The 21230-nt window shown below is 33.4% G+C and overlaps 1 protein-coding gene across 2 annotated transcripts in view; it reads left to right on the top strand.

The window, feature by feature from the left end:
• igsf21a (immunoglobin superfamily, member 21a) overlaps positions 1–21230 on the top strand; it is a 473697-nt gene that overhangs the window by 407316 nt on the left and 45151 nt on the right. The window lies entirely within an intron of this gene.

Genomic DNA, 21230 nt, shown 5'->3' with positions numbered 1-21230 from the left:
AAGAAGATAAGTTACTTCGGATGAATAAATGAATAAAAGAATTAGGTCTTTAGTAGTAAATAAAAGTGAATAGATATAAATATATATCTTTTCTATTCCCTTTGGAGGCAGAAAGGGGATGTAGTGGGGGGTTGCTTGTTCAGACTGATCAGAGAATAACATCTGCTGTGTGGGAGCAATTCAGGTGCATTTAAAATCTCACGCATACTGTAGCCCTGCTTGAAGTAGAACACTATTAGTGAGCGTTATTAATCCGCTTAATATAGAAATCGATATACTGCGGTACAAGACAGACAGTCAGGTAGGTTGGTAGGTGGATGGATAGATGGATGGATGGCTAGATAGATATACAGACAGACAGATAGATAGATATACAGACAGACAGATAGATAGATAGATAGACAGACAGACAGACAGACAGACAGACAGACAGACAGACAGACAGACAGACAGACAGACAGATAGATAGATAGATAGATAGATAGATAGATAGATAGATAGATAGATAGATAGATAGATAGATAGATAGATAGATAGATAGATAGATAGATAGATAGATAGATAGATAGATAGATTAACAGATAGATAGATAGATAGATAGATAGACAGACAGACAGACAGACAGACAGACAGACAGACAGACAGACAGACAGACAGACAGACAGACAGACAGATAGATAGATAGATATATAGATAGATCTCATCCATTGATCAATTGATCCCTATCTCTATCTATCTATCTATCTATCTATCTATCTATCTATCTATCTATCTATCTATCTATCTATCTATCTATCTATCTATCTATCTATTTATCTTTAGTTTTGTTTGTGTGTTTGGTTGTTTGTTTGTTTGTTTGCTTGCTTGTCCACTGCTTGTAAGACTACTATCATTGTCTAATCCTATAAAAGTCTTGTAAGTGATTGCAGTAGTGTTCCTGTGGACCACACACCTCCACCTCCTGATCACCGTCCACACTAGCTCGGCTGGAGTTCAGCCAGCGGTGTGAAAATCCCACCAGCTCATTAATCACGCTCTGTGGGCGCGACATAATGTATTCCGGATCTATCTTGCCCCCATCTCTAGCAATTAAGAGCCCAGCGTGATCGGCGTGTGCCTTCGTAAATGATTTCCACTACCCCACCTGAAGAGTCACATTGGCGAGCACTTCGCTGACCAGATCTGGCCTCCATGAGCACCAGTCCCGAAAGAGAACTTACCCCTTCCTTTACGCCCCTCATTACCAGCCAATCCACTGGCATGCATTCATCCGCATACGACGGTCCCGTCTTCATCAGCGCTTCTCATCAAACTCCCAGGTAGAGGCGCTAATGCAGACGAGCCACAGGAGCCACCAAAACAGCAGTTCAATTAGAGCTGAAAAGATCTTAGTCAAAGGTTTCCTGCATGTCTGGGAGGCTGATGAGGCTCTTGCCATAATATTTTTCAAAGGAGTTTCAGATCCGGGGCTGCTGCTTGAATGCAGCTTGATTTGTGTCATCCTCGTTTCGCTTGTGTAGACAGCTTATTCAAAGATTTAAAGGTCGATTGCCTCTCTCGCAGTGTTTTCTACATTTTCAGGAGCCTATGAATTTTACTTGGAAATTAATTTGTTTTAGGGACTTCTTTCTGCCATAGAAACACATTGTTGTTTGGGATACAGTGATTTTGTTTGTCCAGTAAATCAATGGATTTTTTTCTGCAATAGCCGGAGTTTGTTAAAATGGTCCTCTTGTTATGCTTTTTCGAATATTAACTTTCATGCAATGTGTAATGGGTCTGTTTGGGATGATCAAAGTGCACAAAAATAAAATTATCGTCTTCTAAAGAGGAAAAAAAATCAATTTTGAGCTGCAGAAAAGAATAGTTATCCAGTTTTACTTCTGATGTATCTACTTTTGTGTCATTTAAAATTAGCTAACACTTTACAGTAGTTCTTTTTTGTCCTTGTTGCGGGTTCCATGTACTTGCTATAGTAATTAGCATTCATTTATAATTACATGCAGCTAACATTAAAACCTGCATTCCAACCCTAATCATACAGTAAGCATATATAATTCATAAATATTACTCAGTATGTAAATTAATAGTTAAACTGTTAGTATTAAATAATATTAATAATAAAAAAGCTTTTTTTTACTTTTTTTAGTCTGGTTTCTTGATCAAGTACCTAAAAATTCTTAATTCGAGAAACATTTTCTAGACAAGTAAAACTTATTGTCTTGTTTTAAGAATTAATGTGTCAAAATCAAGTCAGTTTTTCTGTAAAACAATCAAAATAATCTGAAAATGGGGTAAGCAAAATAATCTTGTCAAAAGGAAAAACAAGATTATTTTGTTTGCCCTATTGGCAGATTATTTTGATTGTTTTACAGAAAAACTTCATTTTGGCATTTTATTTCTTAGGCATAGTAGTTTTTGCTTGTCCGAAAGAATGCTTCTTGATTTAATAATTTTTAGATATTTGGACTAGAAACAAGACAAAATAATGTAAGTAAGAAAAGCATTTTTTGCAGCGTTTAAAATCAGTGTTGGGGTAACGCATTATAAGTAACATGCGTTACATAATAATATCACTTTTCCAATGACTAAAGTAACACATTACTTTTAAAAATAAGTAATATTATTCGAGTTACTTTTTTAAAAATGTAACCCGTGTTACTTTTTACCTTGCTTAATTGTCTTTTACAAAATATATTGTGGAATAAAAATTACCTAAGGTTGAATCACACACTCAATGAGAGACCGTGCTGCGACTGAACAGTCGGCTCACACACATCATCATCATCAGAGCTCTTTTTCACAGCAGATGAGTCAGTGTACTGTTCTGGTAACTGAATAACTCAGGATATTGGTTTATTTCGAGTCAGAGGGGGTATCCGGTATGTTAGCACTTACTGAATACACATACCATTTCACAACAACTCTATTCCATTTATGGTTCGACAGGTTCACTTAAAGAACCGGTTAAAACAAATGATTCATTCGCAAATCAGAATCAGAAACAACTGCAGGCCGGAGACATGCATACATTTTTGCTATTGATTCTTGTTATTTTGAACTCATCGAAGAAAGAAGCAAGAACAAAACTGGATGCAAAGCACTACACCCACACCCCACCTCCAGATAAACAACAAATGATTGACATCAGGTCTTGTTCTACAGGTAAAACAATTAATTCGAAACTAGAAATTCTAAATTAATTATGAACTAAAAAAAAATGGTTATTGCATTTATTGTAACGACTTTCTAACGTTACTGAAGAAGTGACTGCATTTTGTAGTATAAGATTTTTTTCTCTTTTGGGAAACGATTTACACATTTGTTAAGGCCAAGTGAAGTGATTTATTCAATGTATAAAGTTCAAAGATTTATTTTGATTTGGGAATATTTTTATTGTCATTTTACTGTTTATTTAGATAAACATTTAAAATTTTTAAAAACTGTTTTTGCCTTAATATAAATTATTTCATGTTAGTACACTTAGGCTTTATTGCAATCTTTATCTCAATGGACAGTGAATTTACTTAACCAATTACACAAAACATGCAAAAGTAACAAACATATTACTTTACATGCTTTCATTAATCTGTAAATACAGCATGTACAGCTCTGGGCTCAGAAAGTTCTCAAATAATATTTATTCCAACATTTTTTTTAAAGGAAAATGAAAACCTCAGCCAGGTAAGGATAAGTAATGCAAAAGTAACTTAAAAGTAATATAACACATTACTTTCTATAAGAAGTTAATAAGTAACACAATTACTTCATATTTAATAACTTAATATTATAATGCACTACTTTCAAAAGTAACTTTCCTCAATACTGCTTCAAATACAATGTAACCTTTTTTTTTTTACATACAAACTTTTTCTCTTCCGCTCATTCATTTGATCAATAATTTAGTAAAAAAATATTTTACTTTGTTTTATTCTTTTGAAAAACAAAATTGTCAAAAGGCAGTGTATTTTCAAAGATAAATCTTCTTTACAATCAGTTTAATGCATCATTGCTAAAGAATAGTATCATTTCTTTAAAAATATATGTTGCATGAGTTTTATTCAGTAGCTTTCTTTTCTTTTTCTCTTCAGAACAAAAGCATTTGTGTTTGTATCATACAAAATAGGAATTAATTTAGTTCATTAACTATATAGTATGATGTGGTTAATGATGTCCTGAAGAAATAGAGAAAGGGTGGAGTAGATTCTTGCATTTTGATAAGGTTTTTTTTTGGTAAGAGTCTCAATGGGGCCAAAGCTGAAGAGCAGAAATGAATGTTTTGCCAAATTATATTAAATCTCATGTGGATTACTGCCTCTATTCTTTGTTCAAACCTTACAACGATGCAAAACAATATTTTAAATTTAATTGCCTTCAGGAAATAATTTGGTGTCTTAGGACCTGAAACTTGCCCATTAAGGAAGAGCAGTGATGTCAAAGTCACCTTGTAATCTACCGTACTGTAAAACGAACTAACTAAATGAGTAAACAAATGAACACTCTACAACTTGAGGCATTATTTGGATATTTACTAGGAAAGTCTCTAGATGCTGAGACCTAGATATGGTTTTAAACTTTTTTTTTTTTCAAACCTAAGCGATATTCCCATTTGGATCAAGAGTCATTAATAAAACAGACTAAAAATAATAGAAATAAACTAGAGGGAATAAAGTAAAATGTAAACATTCTTATTCTTATTCTTATTCTTATTCTTATTCTTATTCTTATTCTTATTCTTATTCTTATTCTTATTCTTATTCTTATTCGTCTTATTCTTATTCGTCTTATTCTTATTCTTATTATTATTATTATTATTATCATTATTATGAAAAAATAGCAATGTGTGTGATATCTACTATATCAAATATACAAATTTAATTGTAATAAATAATATTTGCAGACAAATTAAATTAAATTAAATTAAATTAAATTAAATTAAATTAAATTAAATTAAATTAAATTAAATTAAATTAAATTAAATTAAATTAAATTAAATTAAATAAATGCATTACTTAATTAATGTATTAATGTTGTACTATGATATAAATACCAGAGTACTTTTCTCATCTAGTCAATAACCAATGATAAATTAAATTAAATTAAATTAAATTAAATTAAATTAAATTAAATTAAATTAAATTAAATTAAATTAAATTAAATTAAATTAAATGTATTACTTAATTCATGTTTTAATGTTATACTATGATGTAAATACCAGAGTACTTTTCTTATCTAGTCAACAACCAATGAAAAATAAAATAAAATAAAATAAAATAAAATAAAATAAAATAAAATAAAATAAAACAATTAAAACAAAACATGTGTTAATGTTTATAATCCGTGTTACATAGGATGTAAATACCAGAGTAGTTTTCACATCTAGATCAGTAGCCAAAAAATAATAACCTGACAAACAGTGATGGAAAAAAATTAAAAATGTAAATAAACAAAACAACAAGCCAACATGTCTTAAACTAAATATGTAATCAGAAAGCTAGAAATCAAATAGCTCAAACTAATGATTTTAAAACAAAGCCAGAGCTATTCATCTTGCAGTGCAGAACATTTATTCGCTTACTTGCCTCTCGCTTCACTAAGTACACAAATAAAATGGTGTTATTCTCGGCAGATACTACTATGCTCCAGGGCCTCGGCATTGGGCTGGATTTCTCTTCTGCAACTTCAAATGCCTTTCCCCTTTACTGTCTTATGATTCATCTCATTTGGGCTTTTCTGGTGTCAGTGCCTTATGGCTTTATTCTAAATCATCTAAAACATTTTCTATTTTCTTTTTTATGCACTCACCCTTTTTTTTTAACAATCTTTAGTAAGTCAAATCAATGCCATGGCTTTGCAGTTTAACACCCTCTTGAAATCAATTTAACAGGCACCGTTCATAGCTTGGGGTTCAAAACATTGTTCATTCCCACAGCGAGTCGAGCGGCAGGCATGTTCATCATCTCCACGCTTGTGGAAACGCTGTCTTCGTTTTGTCAATGTTCAGCTCTTTTCAGACTTTTTTTTTTTCTTTCACTGGGCAGAAGAAATATTTCAGACATATTTGGATGCTGAATTTAAAGTCCGTTACTGTAGAGCAATCCCTAAAAAAATTCTGTGATTGGATGTTTATTCGAAATTCTGACTTATTTAGATATTCTCAACCTGTTTGAATCTGTGTGTGTGTATATATATATATATATATATATATATATATATATATATATATATATATATATATATATATACTCACCGGTCACTTTATTAGGGTCACCTGTCCAACTGCTTGTAGACGCAAATTTCTAATCAGTCAATCACATGGCAGCAACTCAATGCATTTAATCATGTTGAAATGGTCAAGATGATCTGCTGCAGTTCAAACTGAGCATCAGAATGGGGAAGAAAGGTGATATAAGTGACTTTGAATGTAGCAAGGTTGTTGGTGCCAGACAGGCTGGTCTGAGTGTTTCAAAAAAAGCTCATCTGCTGGGATTTTCATGCACAACAATCTCTAGGGTTTGCAGAGAATGGTCCGGAAAAAAAAGAGAAAATATCCAGCGAGCTGCAGTTCGGCGTGCACAAATGCCTTGTTAATGCCAGAGGTCTTAGACTGGTTTCATGAACATGACAATGAGTTCACTGTACTTAAATGGCCTCCACAGTCACCAGAACTACACACTGAAAAATGTGTTGCATGCAAAACTGTTGCAAACAATTTATTTGTGTTGAATTTAAACAAACAAATTAAATTTAATAATGTTCAACTTATTTTGTTTGCTTAAATTCAGCCCAAATAAATTGTTTACAACCTCTTAACGTAAAAAAAATTGAATAAATCCAAGGAATCATCTTTGAATATATTTTTTCAGTGTAGAGCATCTTTGGGATGTGGTGGAACGGGCTATTTGCATTATGGATGTGCAGCCAAAAATCTACAGCAACTGCGTGATGCTATCATGTCAATATGGCCCAAAATCTCTGAGGAATATTTCCAGTACCTTGTTTAATCTATGCCACGATGGATTAAAGCAGTTCTGAAGGCAAAAGGGGTCTGACTTGCTACTTGTAAGGTGTACCTAATAAAGTGGCCAGTGAGTGTATATATTGTGCAAAAAAAAAAAGATTTAGTGAGCTGATTTGGTTTGATCCTGCTTTGTTTTTTGTTTATTTTTCTGGTTTGTTCGTTGTTGTTTTTGTTTTTCTCTGTTCTGTTGTTTTTATTTGGTCTAAATGTTGTTTCAGTTCTTCTTTGTACGATTGTGTTTGTTGTACGGCTTTTTGTTTGTTTAACATGTTCTTTTCTTTTGTTTTTGTTTTGTTTAAATATTTAGTTTGTTTGTTTTTAGTTTTGTTCTTTCATTTTTATCTGTTGTTTTTTGTTATCATGCTTTTCAAAGTATTGTTTGATGTCTATTTAGCTTTCCCTTTCTGTTCCTGAACTTTTTATATTTAACTTTTAAATATTTTTTTCTATATACAGTAAAAGGCATATAAGTATCAAAGAATGGTCCCATGAGAGACGTTTGTTCATAAAACTCTATTAATGCCACTGTTTACATCGACTTGTTCAGACAAAGCAATATAGAGTTTGGATAAATCAAGATTAATAATACAGTAAATGTAATGCCTAGAACAGCAGTATCCAAATAAGTAACCATATAGTTTTTTTACTGAGGGTGAACTCATGTTGATGTCAGATGAGATTTAGAATGACAGTTGACAGATGAATGCAATAACTTGCTGTGGCGACAAATACAGCGGATATATTTATTGCAGAGAAAAGGTACATGGATTGCAGTTTACATTTCTGCGTGTCTTGATTTCACACAGCTTATGTGCTTTTAGGAGAGCCAAAAGGAACTGCTGCCCTAACATGTCGTTTTTTGTTTGTTTGTTTGTTTGTTTTGTTCCTTTGTTTTTTTTTTTATATTCTGTCATTTTTAAAATGTTTTGTTTTACTGTACTGTTCTGTTGTTTGTTTGTTTGTGTGTTTTCTAAGTTTAAAAAGTTTTCAAAAGCTTAGTTTATGGTTTTTTTGGACTTTTGCTTGTTGCTTGTACTTATTTAGTTTTGTACTGTTCTGTTCTGGTTATTGTTCAGCTTTGTTTTTGTTGTTCTTTGTTTGTGATCTTTTCTTTTGTTCTTGTTTTTTGTTTAATATTCTGTTCTGTTTTTGTTTTCTGTTTTGCTGCTTATTTGTTCTTTTTTGTATGTTTATGCGTTGTTTATCTATGTAGTTGTGTTATTTTAAAGATTGTTTTGGTTTTACAAGTATAAAGATTGTTCAGAATTTCTTTGTGTTTCGCTCAAAAAAGTAAAAGAACAAAACGAATGCTACAGGTAGTGACACTACTAGCTTAACTACATTTCTCAGTAGCGTGGCGGTAGCATCACTATTATTTTAAGCAAAGTAGCATCCACACAAGCTACATTTACTGATCGTGGATCATTAAGGGATGCTACCGCCATTTATGGAGCTGTGAAGCCGGTTTCTAGCCGATGATAGTAAATTCATATGATAACAAGAATGGCGAATTCTTCTTCTACGTGTTCCCTGTGGTCGAAAACAAACTTTTTGCTGAGTTACTGTCACCTCTCATTCAGGTCTGTAAAGTCGCTAATGCGCTGACACAAGAAACTTGCTTGATGGTAAGATGACTGTAGAGAAATTATTTTACTACAGAAAAAAACTGTATAAAACTTGCTTTACTGTACAATACACTTTCCTAAATATTTCCCTTTACTATAAATTACTATAGTATTTTATGCGCAACACAAGATTTCTTGAATTTTTAGTTTTTGCTGTCTAGTAAAATTTGTTTCTGTTTGTAACAGCATTATAATTGCAGTACATAACTGAACTTAACAATAATACTGCATATGTTTCATTACCAGTTTTATTGATCACTAAGACAGAACTGGCTTGGATTAAAGTTGCTTCGTTTTAAAAAGGAAAAAAAAATAGCTTAGATGCCATGTAGCTTTTAGCTTAGCTTGCTACATTTCCCTGGGGTAGCTTTTAGTGTTGTTAAGCTACATTTTAAGTAGAGTAACTAATAGCTTCTCTTACTACATTTTCCAATTAGCTTGCCCAACACTGAGCAAAACTGATAAACTGATTTTTTTATTTCTCCATTATATTAAACTTTATATTTAAACATTATATTAAACTTTTGCTACTTTAAGAACATTATTAAACTGTATGTATTGTATGTATACATTTGAAGTCAGAATTATTATCCCCCCTTTGAATTTTTTTTCTTTTATAAATATTTCCCAAAGGATGTTTAACAGAGCAAGGAAATTTTCACAGTATGTCTGATAATATTTTTTCTTCTGGAGAAAGTCTTATTTGTTTTATTTCGGCTAGAATAAAAGCAGTTTTTTTTTTTTTTTTTAAAGCATTTTCAGGTCAGAATTATTAGCCCCTTTATATTTTTTTCGATAGTGTATAGAACAAACCATCGTTATACAATAACTTGCCTATTTGCCTTAACCTGCGTAGTTAACCTAATTTATCTAGTTAAGCCTTTAAATGTCACTTTAAGCTGTATAAAAGTGTCTTGAAAAATATCTAGTAAAATATTATTTACTGTCATCATGGCAAAGATAAAATAAATCAGTTATTAGAAATGAGTTATTAAAACTATTATGTTTAGAAATGTGTTGAAAAAATCTTATCTCCGTTAAACAGAAATTGGGGGAAAAAAATAAACGGGGGGCTAATAATTCAAGGGGCTAATAATTATGACTTCAACTGTATGTATAAAGGTATAAGGTCTCATAATAAGAAAAATAAGTCTAATGAAGTAAAAGTGAACAGAATTGAATCAACCTGGCATAAACAAAGAACTGCTTTCCATATGGCTTACAGTATGACTCATGTGAATGTATGTCATTTCAAATCACTGAAGTTAAAAAGTACTGCAAAGTATTCTTTGTTTTTAAAGTTCATTTTGCTTGGAAGTCTCCAATAGACTCAAATAGACATGTCTTTAAACACCACCATGAGCAGTTTGTAAATCATTGCAGTTCATCGTCTGATAGGCCAGGCTGGTGCATCCTCCGCACAATCCGCGTCTGATTGAAAGAGAGCTAGATAATCATCCTCTATATTATCTGTCATTAAGTCCGTTCAGCTCTCACTCCCATATTTTACCCGCAGAAGTAAGGCCATCATCTCTCTGACACTCCAGTGATTAAATATGACTATGTTCGGAAGTAGAAAAAGAGGCCAAAGGAAGGGGCACTATTGTAAAGTCTCTAAATGAGCTTTCCACTCAGAATAGTGTGCTTGGCAATAGGCTGCACGCAGGTGCTTTCATTAGCAGCCATTCAGGGGAAAACCGCTCCGCTGGCGGCGTGAAGCATTGTGCTCTGGCGAACGGACCGAATTACATCGATGTTTGTTTGCTGCGCTCATTCAAATCCACAGAGGTGCAAGTACTTGCGCGCTTCCTTTGTGGGAACACCGATGCATTCAAGACCTGAAAAACCAGGGCTTTTTCTTTTCCCTTTGTGATGTTGTGCATCTAAGAACTGCCAAAAACACTTCAAGGGCAGTGCACTGCATGCTATTTTGGCTTATTTCAGCACTTACTTTATTATTGTGCAGTATATCCTGCTTGGGTAGACTCACCATTGGCTGCTAGCTGGTTTTATTTTATTTTATTTTTTTTTGTTAGTTTGTTTTGTTTTTATTTGCTCTGTATGCTCTGTTGCTTTTGTTTAGTTTTTTTAAAAAGTTGTTTTGCTTTGCTTTGCCTTTTTTGTAGCATTTCGTAGTGTTTTGTTTTGTTTTGTTTTGTTTTGTTTTGGGTTTTTTTGTAGCATTTTGTCTTGTATCGTTTTATAGGATTTTGTTTTGTAGCATTTTGAAAGCATTTTGTTTCTTAGTGTGTTTCGATTTGTAGCATTTCGTTTTGTTTGATAGAATTTTGTTTTGTAGAATTTTGTTTACTTTTTTAGTTTTGTTTGGTAACATTTTGTTTTGTAGTGTTTTGTAGCATTTTGTTTTGTAGTGTTTTGTAGCATTTTGTTTTGTTTTGTAGCATTTTTTTTGTTTTGTAACATTTTGTTTTGTAGTGTTTTGTTTTGGAGTTTTTTGTTGTCTAGCGTTTTGTTGTCATTTGTTTTGTAGAGTTTTGTTTTGAAGTGTTTTGTTGTAGCATTTAGTTTTGTAGCGTTTTGTTGTAGCCTTTAGTTTTGTTTTGTTTTGTCGCGTTTTGTAGTGCTTTGTTTTGTAGCGTTTTGTTTTGTAGTGTTTTGTTGTAGCTTTTAGTTTTGTTTTGTTTTGTCGCGTTTTGTTGTCTTTTGTTTTGTTGCGTTTTGTTTTGTAGTGTTTTGTTTTGTAGTGTTATGTTTTATTTTGTAGCATTTTGTTGTCTTTTGTTTTGTTGCATTTTGTTTTGTAGTGTTTTGTTGTAGCTTTTAGTTTTGTTTAGTTTTGTCGCGTTTTGATGTCTTTTGTTTTGTTGCATTTTGTTTTGTAGTATTTTGTTGTAGCTTTTAGTTTTGTTTTGTTTTGTCGCGTTTTGTTGTCTTTTGTTTTGTTACGTTTTGTTTTGTAGTGTTTTGTTGTAGCTTTTAGTTTTGTTTTGTTTTGTCGCGTTTTGTTGTCTTGTTTTGTAATGTTTTGTTTTGTAGTGTTATGTTTTGTTTTGTAGCATTTTGTTGTCTTTTGTTTTGTAGCGTTGTTTTGTAGTGTATTGTTGTCTTTTGTTTTGTAGCGTTTTGTTTTGTAGTGTTTTGTTTTGTAGCATTTGTTGTCTTTTGTTTTGTAGCGTTGTTTTGTAGTTTTGGTTTTAAAAAGTTGTTTTGTAGTATTTAGTTTCATAGCATTTTGTTCTTTTTTATGTCCTATTTGTTTTTTGTTCTTTGTTTTGCTTTGTTTTTTTACTTAAAAGGTTCTTTTCTTTCATTTATAATATTGATTATCAAAATGCTATATCCCAAAAAACTTCAACGGCAGTTCATTATATGCTATTTTGGCTTACAGTATTTCAGCACGTATTTTATTATTGTGCAAAGTAGCCTGCTTGGATAGACTCAACATTGGCTGCTGCGTAAATATTTGCTTAGCTTAAAAATAGTGTTTCTTTTTTTTGTTTTGTTCTTTTGTTTCATTCTGCTCTGTTCTGTTTTGTACATTTCTGTTTTTACTTTTCTTTTACTTTTTCACTTAAAATTTCATGTTGTGATTTTCTGTTATTTTTGTTTTCTGTTGTGTTTTTTGTCTATTCTGCTCTTTCTGGGTTTTTTTTCTTTAAATGGTTACTATTTATATTTTTCCTTGTACTGTACTGTTCTGTTTTGTTGTTATTTGTTCATTTGTTCAATTTGATATATATATATATATTTTTTTTTTTTTTTACTTTGAAAGTTTTTTTATTTTCTTTTTTTAACATTATGCATCTAAGAACTGCCAAAAACACTTCAAGGGCAGTGCACTACATACTATTTCGGCTTATTTCAGCACTTACTGTATTATTGTGCAATATATCCTGCTTGGATAGGCTCAATGTTGGCTGCTGTGTAATTACTCTCTTTACTAAGGCGTGAGACATGAGCAACGCATTCATGCAGAACTATTTCGGGTTGTGTGGGAGTTGGACGTGTGACAGCCCAGCATCTCCCTAAAAGGGACTTCAGAAACTGTTTTTCCCCAGACAACAACCAGTCAAAGCTGGCCCATCAACATCACGTCAAACATGTCTGATATCTAATTTGTATCGACCAAAATGAGCATTGTGACTGGAGCCGTAGATACAAGGCAATTATTGAAGACACATTAGAGAGAAATTAATATAAGGACAATTGATTATCCCTGGTGGAAAGAAACAATGGGCCTTTTCCTGCTCATTGTGTGATAAGACATTACCAGTAATAAGCAATTCTCTGCTCAAATGATTAATGGATCGCAGTTTAATGTAAGGTAACATCCCGACTGCGCATTGGGGGGACATGTTTAAGGACTTTTATTCAAAATATTTGTGCACTTTGAGCCAAATTTTAGCTTACACTTTACAATAAGGTTTATTTTGTTAGTATCATACTACTAAATAACATTGAATACAGTGATATTTCAGCATTTTCTAATACTTTTAGAAAATCCATTTGGAATTTGTCAGCATTTGTTAATACATGGATAATTTTGCCAGTAGGCATGGAACGATAACTGTTTTCAAGGTATACCCATAGACTGTAAAAGATATGGACGTAGCATCCGTGACGTCACCCATAGGTTTCTGAAGAACACAAAAGAAGCTACAAGTAGGCATGGCCAACCATCGCCATTTTGTTCGCGCCGCTTCGCACCAACTGGGTGATACCAAACAAGGGCAAAGAGGCGGAGCATGAGCGAAGCTACAGGCACCTGCTAGTATTTTGCTTAGACAGGCTTTTTTTGGGAGAAATGCTTGATACTTCATTACCTGTGACTCGTTTGTGTTCTGACCACATTTGCTTGGTTGTATACTATATCAATAAAGTGTTTAGACTTTTAAAAACACTGTTGTAATACATTGTGGCACTAAGCATTGTTCTTATGATGCTTTTCCTTATAAATGAAAAATGATCTTAAATAAAACAAATACATTTATAGAGATGGTATAAGTATATAATTTCACTCACCTGGGAAATGGAGACCACGTGAATGATTATTGTTTGTGAGCTCAATAAAGTGCACACAAACAAAATGAAAATACGATGTATATGCTGAGTCAGCAGCTAATCAGCTTGAATCAGCCGAGGTCAAGTGATGGTGACCAGCGAGACCTAGCTGTCACTCAAGTGGCCCAACCCTATAATATATATTTATAATAATATAAACAAAACGAATGAGTTATAAAAAAAAATCACCCCCTCACACTTGTCATGAAGGATAACATTAGCTATATGAACCAAAATCGTTCTTTGTACCAAGCTGTAAACAGCTTTTTTCTGCTGTAAAGTTTGCCATTTTAACAGTGGGGTCAATCGCCAGGACTAGCGGAATTTCCATGAATTGCAGTTTTAGTTACTTCCGTATTTGCTTCAAGAGGGAGAGCGGGAGGTTGCCGCTTGGTTATACAACGTTTTGGAAAAGTCAAAATCTGCGGAAATTTTGTGCTATACAGTTCCTATGGTGTGTGTGAGATTTTATTTATTTATGTTTTTTAGGAAAACAGTATAAACAAAAGATATCCAAACATGGCGTTTTACATTGCAAAGAAATCTGTGTTTTTGAACTAATGAAGACAGCAGAAGTCAATGGTTCAGTTGAATTATTTAGCCTGACAAGTTTGCTGTTCCAAAATATTTGAAATGTTTCTCAGAATAAAATATATTGTGTTCAAAAGGGGGAAAAGCTTTAGTTTTTTTACCCAGACATTTAAAAAATTTTATATTTTAGAGCGGTAATCACAATACAGTGAAACCTTGATATTTGTATGCAGTTTGCCAGTAGTGAGAAAATTGTTTGGCCAAAAAAACTGTTAACATATAGTGAATTAACAAAAAACAAAAACTATTTGTTTCCTTTTATTTACACTCTTTATATATATATATATATATATATATATATATATATATATATATATATATATATATATATATATATATATATATATATATATATATATATATATATATATATATATATATATATGGAACATTAGAAAAGAAATCAAAATATACAGCTTTTGAAAAAATTCTATCATCTAATAAACTAACAAATAAATACATGGTTCCTTTAGCTTTAAAATAATTAGCCTCAGAGCTTTTATTTTAGTGTAAAACTGCTGAAGATGAATTAATGCAAACTGAGCCACTTCGAGACACTAAACACACTATTTTCATGATATGCTCATGTGTGCTGCACTTCAGGTATATATATTTATAGAATCACAACACTGCCTTTAACATTCAACAATCATGCTAAATCACCAGCTTCTAAACCATAGAGCGTTCTCAGAATTAATTCATTTAAAAAAGTAAATGTTTAATATCAAAATTTTGCTCATATTTAAATATTAATGCTTTAAAACGAACAAAGGTTAACAGATGCTTTTAAAATACCTTTCTTGTTCATATTAGCAAATTAAAGCTTGTTTAAAAAGCGCAACCCAATTTTTCAGCAGCTTGTTGATAAGCACATACATCTAGTGGAGCATCAGCAGCAGCACAAACGCTGTGTTGTGTTCAAGAGAGCTGCATTACAGTATGAATAATTGAAGAGGCCGTGTTTGTGAAGAAGCAGGCTGGAATGAGCTGAGCATGTTGTGTGACCGTTACCTTAGTGATTAGCATGGCTATGAATAGGAGTTCTGTGCACTATTTGCAGAGGCAGCATCACACTCTCTCTCTCTTTTTCTTGTTCTGATGTAACCCAGATTAAAGCAGAGGATTTATAGCTCCACGTGCTGGAGACATGCAGGTACTACAAGACATTTGACATGATGAGGATAGAGATATTATCATATATTTTTGATTGTGGGGGTTGTCAGCTTTCAGCTTATTGTTATGCCAGCATTTATATTTATCTGGGGTGTCCAGTATGATTATAAAACTTTATTTGTATATTTTAATAATATAAATTATATATTAATATATTAATTATATATTAATAATATAATAAAATAATTTGTTTTTAAAGTTAATTGTTCTCATTCCAATAAATATTTTTCTTTTGAATTACTAGTTTTAACCAAAACATATTGACATAACCTTTAAAAAATAGCATGTAATAGAATTTTTTGAGCACTAAATCTTTATATAAGACTCAAACCTTAAATATAATGTGGCACTGAACACTAACTAATTGATTAATTAATTAATAATATTTCAGGTTGTTTGTTTTTTTATTATTACTCTTTTTTTTACTCTTTTTTTTCTGATCAACTAAATTTACTGTCGACCCTCCCGTTTTTCTGGGGATTCTCCTGTAGTTTACAATTCTTTACCGCTATCATCCCATAAAAGTATTTTCCCATATTTCTCACGTATTTTCAATCTTACTATGAAGGGTGATAATAAACATTATGGCCTGTTTTCGCTGAGCGGTACAGTACAGTACGGGTCGGAACGGGTTACCTTTATCAGGCTTGCATTTCCACTGCTAAAAGGGTACCAATGATGGTGGGCATGGTGTACAACAGAAAGTTTCAGTCACGTCATTCTTGCTCATGTAAATGTCAAAGTAAAGCTGTACAGGTCGTTCACATATCATATGAGAAGCACTTCTCACTAAACAGATGCTTTATACACATATAAATGTCTATTACTAACCTTTCAATGAACATGATTTGATTATAACTGCTGATCAATGACAGTGCAAAATAGCCTACTGTACCGTCTGCAATTATATAAAATAAATAATCGCAACATATATGAACACATACAGGCCCTTACAGTCTCCCATATGTTACCAATTACAGAGAAACTATACACAGCATACATTTAGTCCTTATTTGGATTCAAAAACAACACAAAACATACAGTATGGCCAGTCTGTGCAAACCTCTCATCTGTATCTTTAATCTTCACCAACATATTTAGCCTCTGTTAGAAAGTATTTCTGAGGTCATAATAGTCCAAAAGGTGATGATAATAGTTAAACATGGCAGTAAGTTCATGTTTTAGGTTGCTGAAAGAATAATTTCCTCTTTTTTTCTGGCTTCTCCTTTGTTTTTTAGCACATCAGTCTTGTGCTTGATCGTTTCTGACAGGATAGGATGTCAGAAGCCCTTCAGTAGCGTGCACGTGAAATTCATCAGCTCAAGAAGTTTGTTATTTCAAATATAGACTTTCGGCGAGAGCAACTGAGAAAGCAAAACCGCTCGCGCTTTAGACGGCCTTGTAAAAAATCTACGGGGCACAGAGCAGATTCTGCTCTCCTTCTTGGCTTTGTGGCTATTCATCAAGATGACGACAAGGTTTGTTTGAGCTTGGATCGACCATAGCTTGTTATTATATGTATATATTACAGTGTAATGTCTCGGCTGTGTTTTTAAAACATGGCGGTTCCTTTGTTTTCATTCTGGGTTGTTGCACAAGCGAGTGCCGTTTCTCTGTAAGCCAATAGTGTTCAATTGCACGTCTAGCTTCACCTTTTGGTACCCTTTTGTTGTGCAAGGTACCCTTTGTAAAGGGTACCCAAAAAGTGGTATGGTACGGTTCACTTTTATGTACCTTTTGACAGTGGAAACGGCCATAAAAGTGTACCGAACCGTACCGTACCGTACTACTTAGTGGAAATGAGCCATTAAAGAGCCGATCCTCCCTATACGGAGTCCACTTCCTCTTAAATGTGAATATGTTCTGTGCTTTCATTTTATTTAGGCATGAAAACACTTAAAACGGCAGGATTCCCTTACTTTCCATTACAGGCACAATTGCCCTTCCTTTGCAATCCTCAAAACAGTCAGTTTATGTAGCGGTGCGTGACTGTCAAATGTGCTCCATAGTGATAAATAGACGCTCTTTCCCAAACGGATTCTGTACACACGATTTGAAGCAGAGCGAAAGTGGACATTGGGTTTTGGGTACGTGTTTGAATACAGACATATACACATTATTAATAATAATAATAATAATAATAACAACAACAACATCTAAACATGTCGATCTTGGTGGGTTTTCCCTTAAACACAATAAATTTTGTCTTAAATGAGCATAAAAAGTTAGGAAAGAAATCGAATGCTTTCATTATAGGTCCATGCAATTTTAAAGTGGCACCTCTGTTATTTAATGTATTCAAATGAAAAATCTAAATGAGAGTTTCATTCGCTACTCTTTCAATAGGCTAAACTGTTTGCTAATTTATTTGCTGATTTTTTTAATGTATACTATTTATTCTATCCTTTGTAAATAATAATAAAAATAATAATAGCAATGATAATAAAACATATTAATGACAGTTTCAACTGTTTATTTACAATAAAATAGCTCCAGATGAACATATTCAGTAATTTTGGGAATTTGTATTATATTTTTTTTTTTGAAGGGGGGTGGGTATTCGTTATTTTCACATCCCAATGTTGACAGGTATGACTAAATGCCACCTTGTTGAGTGTAATATAAATTTTTAAACAAATCAAACAACTGAATAAATGAATAAATTGGATGGTGGTCATATTTTTTTAATAGCAAATGAGTCATGAATTTCAGATTATACAAATTCTCAAACGTAATCGTAAATTCATATTTTCCATTCATTATTAATTTAAATGAATAAATGCATCATTTTTTATTTTCTTCATTTAATTAGCATGAAAGTCTGATCAGGCAAGTAAAAGCTGAAAAAATAATAACTAACATCACTAATCATAGCTTGCTCTTTCACTGAATGCTTTATCCAAAGCAAGTTCTGTTACACTCCTTACAGTTCCAGCCCCACTGGAGGGTTTATTCAGCCTTGATATAGTGTGTTTACATGGCAAACAGGTATGTGATAAACTGTGGTGTTCATGTTGCATTGCACTTGCTCAGGAAACTCCCTCGTGTGACTTTGTTTGACTAAGTAAAAGCGAGGCCTATAGATCCTCTGTAAGCTGCAATTGAACTAGCCTCTATTCAGCCATAGCGTGAGTTATTGCATTGTCCTTTCTAAAAGCCTCAGCAGTCGATGCATTGTTTTGTTATCTCACACGGCCACTAATATTAGCCATTAGCTGCTGTCTGAAGCCTTAGCTATTAGCATGAGGTTTCCACTATGCATCCGCTTTTGTCTGTTCTTCCCTGTGGCCGCAGGCGCAAATATTCAGATAATGCAAGTAAAAGCCACAGTGTGGGATACGCTGTTAACCTCTCTCAGCGGCAGAGATAAAGTGTGTACTTTAGAGCACATTAGCCGCAAAAACAAGCGCTAGACTCTCCGCTGTCACCGAATTCTTGTGACATTGCTAGCAGGAAACAAGACTGCTCTCAAGGACTTGAGCCTAATTCGCCCATGTTACATTATGTTTATTTACCCGGCAGAGTGCGGGGGCATAAATGCGGAGATCAAGTCAAAGTCAGACGAAAACACATACATAAAAGAAAAGGCCAGTGAAAGGGCTGCGGTTCAAGGAAAGGGCTTGTTTAATGCAGTGACGTTTTGACACTTGTGTGGATTGTGGATGGATTTTAAAGGGAATTGTTGTTCATTTACTCATCCTATGGACATCCAAGATGTAGGTGAGTTTTTGTCTTCAGTAAAACATTGCAGTGGATTTTCAGTTGAAACCAGGGCCTTAAAGTAACGTTTTACCACACCTGGCAATGGTCTACACGGAATCTGCATACGCAGAAATCTGCAGACTTTTAGCTCATCATTTAATCTATGTATTTACTTGTGTAAATGTGTGAAAAATTCTATTTATCCAGTTTTTAAATTCATTTCACTAACATTATTGTGATATAATAACAGTAATATGAAAATGTTAATATGATTCGTTTTCAATACAGTTTGTAAAGGAATGTTTTCTGTCTTTTTATAGGGATATTATATGAGAGACTTGCTTTGTTTACCAATTAACTGGATCTAATTAGATTTGCATTGTAAACATTAAATAAAAGTTAAAAAGGTATTGTTTTTTATTTCATATGTTAAGTTTTTAGTTATGATATTCCTAAAATGATTCCGCATTTAAAAAAAAAGATTTTTTACAAAATTTTCTGTAGAAATAGCAAAAAAATGTTTATTTACCTGTGTGTGTGTGTGTGTGTGTGTGTGTGTGTGGTGTGTGTGTGTGTGTGTGTGTGTGTGTGGTGTGTGTGTGTGTGCGCGTGTGTGTGTGTGTGTGTGTGTGTGTGTGTGTGTGTGTGTGTGTGTGTGTGCGTGCGTGTGTGTGTGTGTGTTTTTACATTTGTCCTAGCTTTTCGTTAAGTAGGAAAAATGTGCAACAAAATGTTTTTGGCACATGAAAAAGGCCATCATATTAGTCGCAGCATCAAATTCAAGCCCGTCTCCCATCACTGAGACACATTCTCTCACTAAAACTCAGAGAACTGTCAGTTTGTTAACTACGGAGACCCGGAAGGGACGTGATGGTGGGGAAAAAAAATTGGTGGAAGAAAAAAAAAATTGGTGAAAGAAAAAAAAATTGGTGGAAGAAAAAAAGCTGGGTGAGAGAAAAAAAAGTTTTTTGCGTTCCCTCACAAAGATGTTTGTTACACAGAATAAACAAGAGTAACAAAAGAATAAACAGTTAAACACCATAAAAGTTAAGGCTGATTTATACTTTTGCGTCCAGAGCACACATACACTCTCAGAAATAAAGGTACAACATCTGTCACTGGGGTGGTACCTTTCTAATATTTACACTTTTGTACCATACTGGTGGACACTGGTACCTTTAAGGTACACTTTTGTACCATTAAGATTCCCTTTTGTGCCTTTAAGTTATTGTGAGGTATACATTTGTACTTTTTAGGTATTAATATGTCCCTTTAAAAACATGTTCGGAACAAAAATGTACCTTTTGAAAAGGTACCGCCCCAGTGACAGATTTTGTACCTTAATTTCTGAGAGTGTGTGTTCCAGTTCAGCCTTCACGTGGTCGCAGAGCCCTTGTCGTGGCTGATGCTGACACTGATGTGCACCTCTCAAAAAATGTAACGTCGCAGCGATGCGTAGCACAAGCTCTGTGATTGGTTGACTTGGTAGCGGTGACAAGTGCGGATGGTGTTGAGAGACCTGAGCCCGATGGGGTGAGTGTTTACAAGTGTTGAGTGCCATGAAGGAGCTCCAGATGGAAACGTTTTTGCAATTAACCTTATGATTAAATTTGTTGCATGTCTACCGGTTCCCTGACTCTGAATGAGCGAGTTTTAGCGACTTGTACATAAAAGATAGCATTCAGAAAAAACAAAACACCTGCGAAGAAACTTGACACAGAGGAACATAAAAACCTACTGCCAGCTAGCGTTTTGGAAAGTGTAATTACAGAGCAACACAAACAGCCCTCAGAAGTGTAAATGCACGACTACAACCAGCCTTTAATCATAGAGAAAAAAAAACAGCTATGGCTCAGGTAAAAGTATCTTATTTTACAATCCTGTCATCGATGAAAGAACTAATTTGGGCTGAATGATGCTGAGCATTGTCCTATAAACTTTTGTTTTAGATTTAACAATCGTTGGGCAGGTAAATTACCAATTTACTTTTATTGCAGCAAAAACTGACTATTGCTTCCTTTCTATGTTTAAAATGTTCCCATACCTTTAAAAAACAAAATGACTTGATGCTACAATCTGCAACATGATTTTAGTGC

Source organism: Danio aesculapii, chromosome 11, assembly GCF_903798145.1.
Source record: "Danio aesculapii chromosome 11, fDanAes4.1, whole genome shotgun sequence".
In the NCBI taxonomy this organism is placed as follows: Eukaryota; Metazoa; Chordata; class Actinopteri; order Cypriniformes; family Danionidae; genus Danio; species Danio aesculapii.
The sequence above is the reverse complement of the archived record's forward strand: the minus strand, read 5'-3'. Positions and strand labels throughout refer to the sequence as shown.